We start from the raw sequence: 6013 nt of genomic DNA on the forward strand, positions 1-6013 counted from the left end.
TCAAGAGGAAGGCCTGGGAGACACCCGAAAGAAAATGCAGGTCTGCTAAGAGATCCTGTTGGGACCCCGGCCGGTCCCCACTGGGAGAACTAGACCCACGACTGAGAGGCAGAATGGGAGAACCTTTTGCAGTGAACATTTGAGCTTTTAACAACAAAAAACATATCTGGTGCTTGGAAACACTTCCACTGGTGTCCACAGAGATCACCAATTTCAACACAATATGAGGTCCTCTTCATAGCTTGAAGTTAAGGATCTGAATCCTTCTTCCATCACTTTGTGGTTGTGAGTGACCAGCAGGACTGCAGCATTTAAACTTCCTAGTGCCGTGCTTATATAGGGGTAGGGTCTACTGAGATTTAAATACAATTAAGTAAACCATAAAGTGCAGTTGTTAATGAAACGGTTGAGCCGGGATAATGATTCACGCCACACATCCAAACCACACCAGCTGTTGCACTGTTCACATGCTCGCTTTTTGGCCTGACTACTTATTCTCTGACACTCACAACCCACAGAACTGCCCCGGTCATTTGTCAAGCCTAAACATCCCAGTGCCGGGACATCCCATGAGGGCAGCTGGTTCTGAGATGGTGGGGCCACCACATTCAGAGTGGCTGGGGTCACGCAGCTTGCCTATTGTTTGGTCAGCACACCATTGAAGCCCCTGAGCTGCCTGCATGTTCACTGAGTGGCAACCAAACAGCGACGGAACTTTAATGTGTAACTTACCATAAAAGCCATCAGCCCCACATGTGTTCTGTTGGTGCTTTCAGTGTCCCGGGGAGGTTAATGCGACACAAAGATCTTCCATTTCACTGAACATTTTTTTTAATAATGGATTGCGCCCTCTGTTTGCAATTCAAATCAGGTTCCAAGTCATTTCTTTTCAGGATTTCTATATTTCTAATCTGCATTAATTTGTCCAGAATTTTAGAAATACAAATAAGAACTGCTCTCAAGACCCTCTTAAAAGCTGAATAAGACTTGTTTGCAGTGCAGAGTTGCCCAGCAGATGGTGGTGTCTATGCATATTTCACTGTTAGGTGCCATTTGAGTCCTCTCCTGTCTCCTTACCGGCCCCTTGGTCTTCCAACTGGTCCCCACTGTGGGCCTATTGGTTTACATGACCCTCTGCAGCCACTTTACTTACTAAATGGCAAAGTTTGATTATTATCCATCCTGGAGTGGATATTCTATTTGACTGTGTTGGAAACCACTGAGACGCACAAAGGCACTCCCGAGAACAGCATCTGATGGTGGCCATTTTATGGAGATGACCAGCTACGCAGATGCCTGTGTGGCAGAACAATTTACCAGAAAAAGTTAAACGTGCTAAAGCAATTGTGTAAGATTAATTGGAAGATCTTCAGCAATGTAAACAACGGGTTTTTTTGTTCTAAAGTAGTCTACGATGGAGTCAAATATTTAAGGCCCCCCTTCACATGTACGCAGTAAAAATAATAAAGGTTTGAATAGAAAAACAAAGATAACAAACTAAACTCATTTGACTACTCTCTCGGGCAGCTGTAGTCCTGCTCTGACTTATTTCCTGTTTTCAGGCAATGGTAGTCAAATGGGCTTGAAATAAAATAAAATGAGCTTCAATAACGTTCATGTTATGGGTTTGTGTACAGTATGCATTCACACAGAAGGGAGCAAAATTAATCCCCTGAAAAATGCATCGATTACACCTGACGAGTTCATTGTGAGACCAGTAGGACGGGGCTGTCTTTTACTCTGTGATTAAATAACAACACAAATTTCACTCGGCAACAAAACGCCACATGACATTTGTGCTGCGGTCGTGATGACCAAAGCTAAAAGCAAACATGTCGTGTCAGATAGCTGCAGGCTTGTATGGTGAGAAAAGCCAAGTTGCCCTTGAATTGCTGCAGGTCAACTTTTTTTCAAAGACCAGGACCCCACTGGTGGGGGGGGGGGGGGATTCAGTCTGATTCACGAATAAATTCTTCCACCCTCTTTTCCTTCAATGTTTTACATCTGCAGTACACCTTTGAGACACATGAGGGAGCCTCCATGTTTGTATTGATAATTGCAGCCTACTTGTGACCTGCCATTAAAGGTGTGGCGTACGTCCTGTTTGTTTTACTGATGAGAGGGGGGAAAACCATCTAAATGTACTTTGTCTAGCCTCGTTAATTGAGTATTTAAAGTCTGCACATGATGTCAATAACACGTACAACAAACAAATATTTCTCAAATGTATTTAGGTTCAAAATGGCTGGTTTACCCAGTCAAGATAATAAAAGGTGAATAACAGGTCCCGCTTCTTTATGCATACATTTGTTCGTCTCGCAATCTTTACACAAGGCCTATTGTGTGTTGTCATTTTTAAGAAGTGGGTCTGCGAATAAATAAATAAACGTCTGGGAAACCTGCTCCAGACGGAGTGACTGCATGACGTTATGAATTGGGTCCTTGCTCAACAAGTGACCGTTAGCTGCCTTTTAGACACGTGGGAGGCGGGAACGTTGACACAGTTCCCTACAAACTACATTTAGTTGGTGGGTGTGAGTCCTAACAATGTTCCTAAAATTTGAAATCTAGTCAAAATTACAGAGTTACCTTCAGATTTAAGAAGTTAAAATATGTGTAGGCTACATCAAGAGTGACATTTCCATCAGCACCCCCACCCCCCACACACACACACACCCCCACACACACACACCCCCTCCCACCGCAGAACGAAACATTTTTGCTGGATTAAATCTTACCCAGATACAACAGATACGTTTTTTTTTCTGATTGGCTATTGTGTAGCCCATTTCTTTTTTTGGATTGGCTGATAAGTGGCTCCTCACAGCAGAACTCCAGGGGAGCGCTTGATTCCTCCACGGTGAGGGCAGCGCGGCCAGCTCATGTTTGCGCGCTGCGGCACATTAAAACATTAAATAGCCGAGAGTTTTTTCAGCGTGAGAAATACGATGTGTGGCGGGAGTGCGTGACTTAAGACCGAAATGCGTGAGTCTCACGCTCAATGCGTGACACTTGAGAGCCCTGCTACATGTCATTGTGGTCGACTGCAGTGACTCCTAAGTGTTGGAATAAGGACTACAATCATGTCTGCTCAATCATGCCCTCCCGCAATCATTATATGTAGTTCAAATGAACTGCTTTGGTTTCTCACAGACAATGCATGCCAATGCGAGCACATATACTATTAATCGAAATATCAGCATTTATGTAACATTTCTTGAAAAGTTTAAATCCTTCTAATAAGTTTGATTTGTTAAGCTAATTATCTTAGTATATTTAAAAAGTATGCATCTGTGGAAACAAATTTATGAAAGAGCCTTAAAATTAAAATATTTGACCCTGACTTGTTTACACTTATCAACAATATTGCATTCAACTGATTGTGACCTTTCATTCTTTTTACATCAACGCAAGTGTAGTTTACACAGAAACATGTAAAGATGTGCACTGCCAAACAATTCCAACTAATTAATTAATAACGAATAATTAACAAATGCGGATAAGCTACACACATTTCTAAACCTTGTATTTATTTGTATTATTCAATGACAACACCTGCATCAACATCATGTATCCAAACAGTGCGGCCTGTAGGCCAAAGGCCTGTGGCAATCCTGTCCCGCAAAGTATATGAAATCAGACTGTCCACAATCTAATTTAATCTGAGCTCCATGCTACGTGTGGTGTCATGGCTGTCCAATGGTACGGCAGTTTAAACGGCTTAAGGGACCGTCAGGCTGGGAAAGGATCATGTTATCCTCAGGCGGGTGAGTCGCGTTGCTCATGCAAATCTTTTTTCTCCTCCTTTTCCCCCCCAATATATCGCAGGTATACTTTTAGTTGCCTGCACGGTGCACATTATTTATTGCCCAACAAAGGTCAAGTGATCCTCAAGCAAAAATTAAAATGAACTGTAAACTAAAAGAGAGAAGAACACAGAGTTCTGTTGTGCTTCACATTTCACCTTTTTGTGACCTGTCAACTGAATGTTTAAGGAGCCATTGTGGGTATTATTGCAGTTACGCAATAGAGGATACGACAGAGAAGTTTAAATGAATAGTTCCTTTATTTCCCTTAAACGAATAGTCCTCTACATTGCTGACAGCACATCTCTGTGTCTGTATGCACTACAAAATAAGAATAAGAACCCAATGAAACAGCACTGATCTGCCTCACCTTTTGGTTGTCTGCTCAGTGAGGCCTGTTAGTTTGACTGCTCTCTAAAAGGTGAACATATTAATATACTATTAAACATCCTTTTACTCTGATCTCACTTTTTAGTAACTTCATTTTGAAGGCCGAAATTGGCACGGTGTCCTGGCTGCCACGTCCCCATCAAATCTGTGCTGTTAATGCCGCAAGACTGAATTCACAAAGTACTGGACTAACGACAACAAATAGTTTGACGTGTTTATTGGAGAGAACAAAATTTGCGTTTGTGTCCGTTTCATTCCGTCGTTGCAATGTCGTTAAGAGGGATTTACAATGTCACGTAGAATCCGTGTCCAATTTATTTCAGAGGTATTTACACGGTTTCAGCTGGTTGGAGGTTAACTCTGTGGTAGAGTCCCAAAAGCGAGGTTTCCACTTCCTCTGTTTTGTTTCCACACTGATCCCCACATGTTACACGGCAAGGCTGCTATATGGATGTCAGGCCAGTAAGACATGGCGCAGTTCACTCCATGCAATAAGATGAGAGAGAGAGACGGATGGACAGATGGAGAGCAGGAACACAGGGCTCCTTGAGAAGTGACTCACGTTCCATTGTATAATCAGGGTATATTAAAGGAAGGAACATCACACCCTCATTGCAGCAATGAGCTATGTGTACCGTTGCTTCATGGTTGTGGAAACCGGCGCGCGCCTACCGCCCCCATACGTGTACGACGGGCACCATGCTCATATGAGGACAAACGAGGCGCCTTGCTCCTCGTGTTGCAGCAAGTTTCATCGCCACCAAGCTTCCTATAACGCACGCACCGTTATTTCTTCATTTTCCTCTCCTGCATCGCTTCTGGTGTGGACATACCGAGAGCGGAGAGTGGGAGGATGAAGCGACGGGGTTCAAATTTGACCGTCTCATTCGGAGTAACTCTTGAGACTGCTGTGGAGTGAGAGGAGTACATGCACTCGGCAGAAAACTGAAATATGTACTATGAAAAGGCCGAGGACTCGGCTGCACCCTGCCCACACCAAACGTCACGCAGCATTGTGGAAAGTGCCCAGTCGGCATTTGAATGCAGGCCGTGCACACTCAACTACATGCAAGTGGAATGTTAACTATGCAGACTTGGTAGGATGGGGGAAAAAAGGAGGGGTGGGGGGGCTGTGCACCGATCCCAGACTGACCCCTCAATAAAACACAACCATGCAAAACAATCTCTATATATTGCATCCCTGGAGGTATTCTGGTTTGTTTCTTTGGCTCGAGGCAGGGAATGTAGCAATGGCCCATGAGCGAGTTGAAAGGTGGTCATTATTCTTAGGGCCCAAAGCTATATGCCCTTGCATTGCCAGCCCTGCCCCCCCCCCCCCCCACCCCCCAACACTCCTGTTTAATTGTTTTGTACCAGTGTCAGCGAAAGAGGGTGGTGGTATTGGTGGTGGTGATTAGTTTTCCATCATTTTGCGCCTGTGCTTTTCCTGTCATAGCGAGCCCAAATAATTCACAATAATAATAGTAATTCAATGACAAAGGTGTAATATCACGGAACTAACCAGGGCTCCAACATGGAATGATAGCCGTAATCAACGTTATTAGACACACCTGTGCTTTTAATGCTGCTTTGAAGATGCGACTGCGAGACACTTTCCGGTGTAATAACACAAATCAACTTCCTTTTTTTCTCCAAAGAATAATTAAAGTGAGCCGCACACAGCACCGTCACTGTCATCACTGGCATTTGTATGCCAGTGAGCACGCGCCACGAGAGGGTGGGTGTGTGGCTGCGGGGGGGTCGACATAGTGTAGCGTTGAGTGCAGTTTCTGTTTTCTTATAAGCCCGGGCGACTT

The sequence above is a fragment of the Pseudoliparis swirei genome, chromosome 3 (assembly GCF_029220125.1).
Source record: "Pseudoliparis swirei isolate HS2019 ecotype Mariana Trench chromosome 3, NWPU_hadal_v1, whole genome shotgun sequence".
Lineage (NCBI taxonomy): Eukaryota > Metazoa > Chordata > Actinopteri > Perciformes > Liparidae > Pseudoliparis > Pseudoliparis swirei.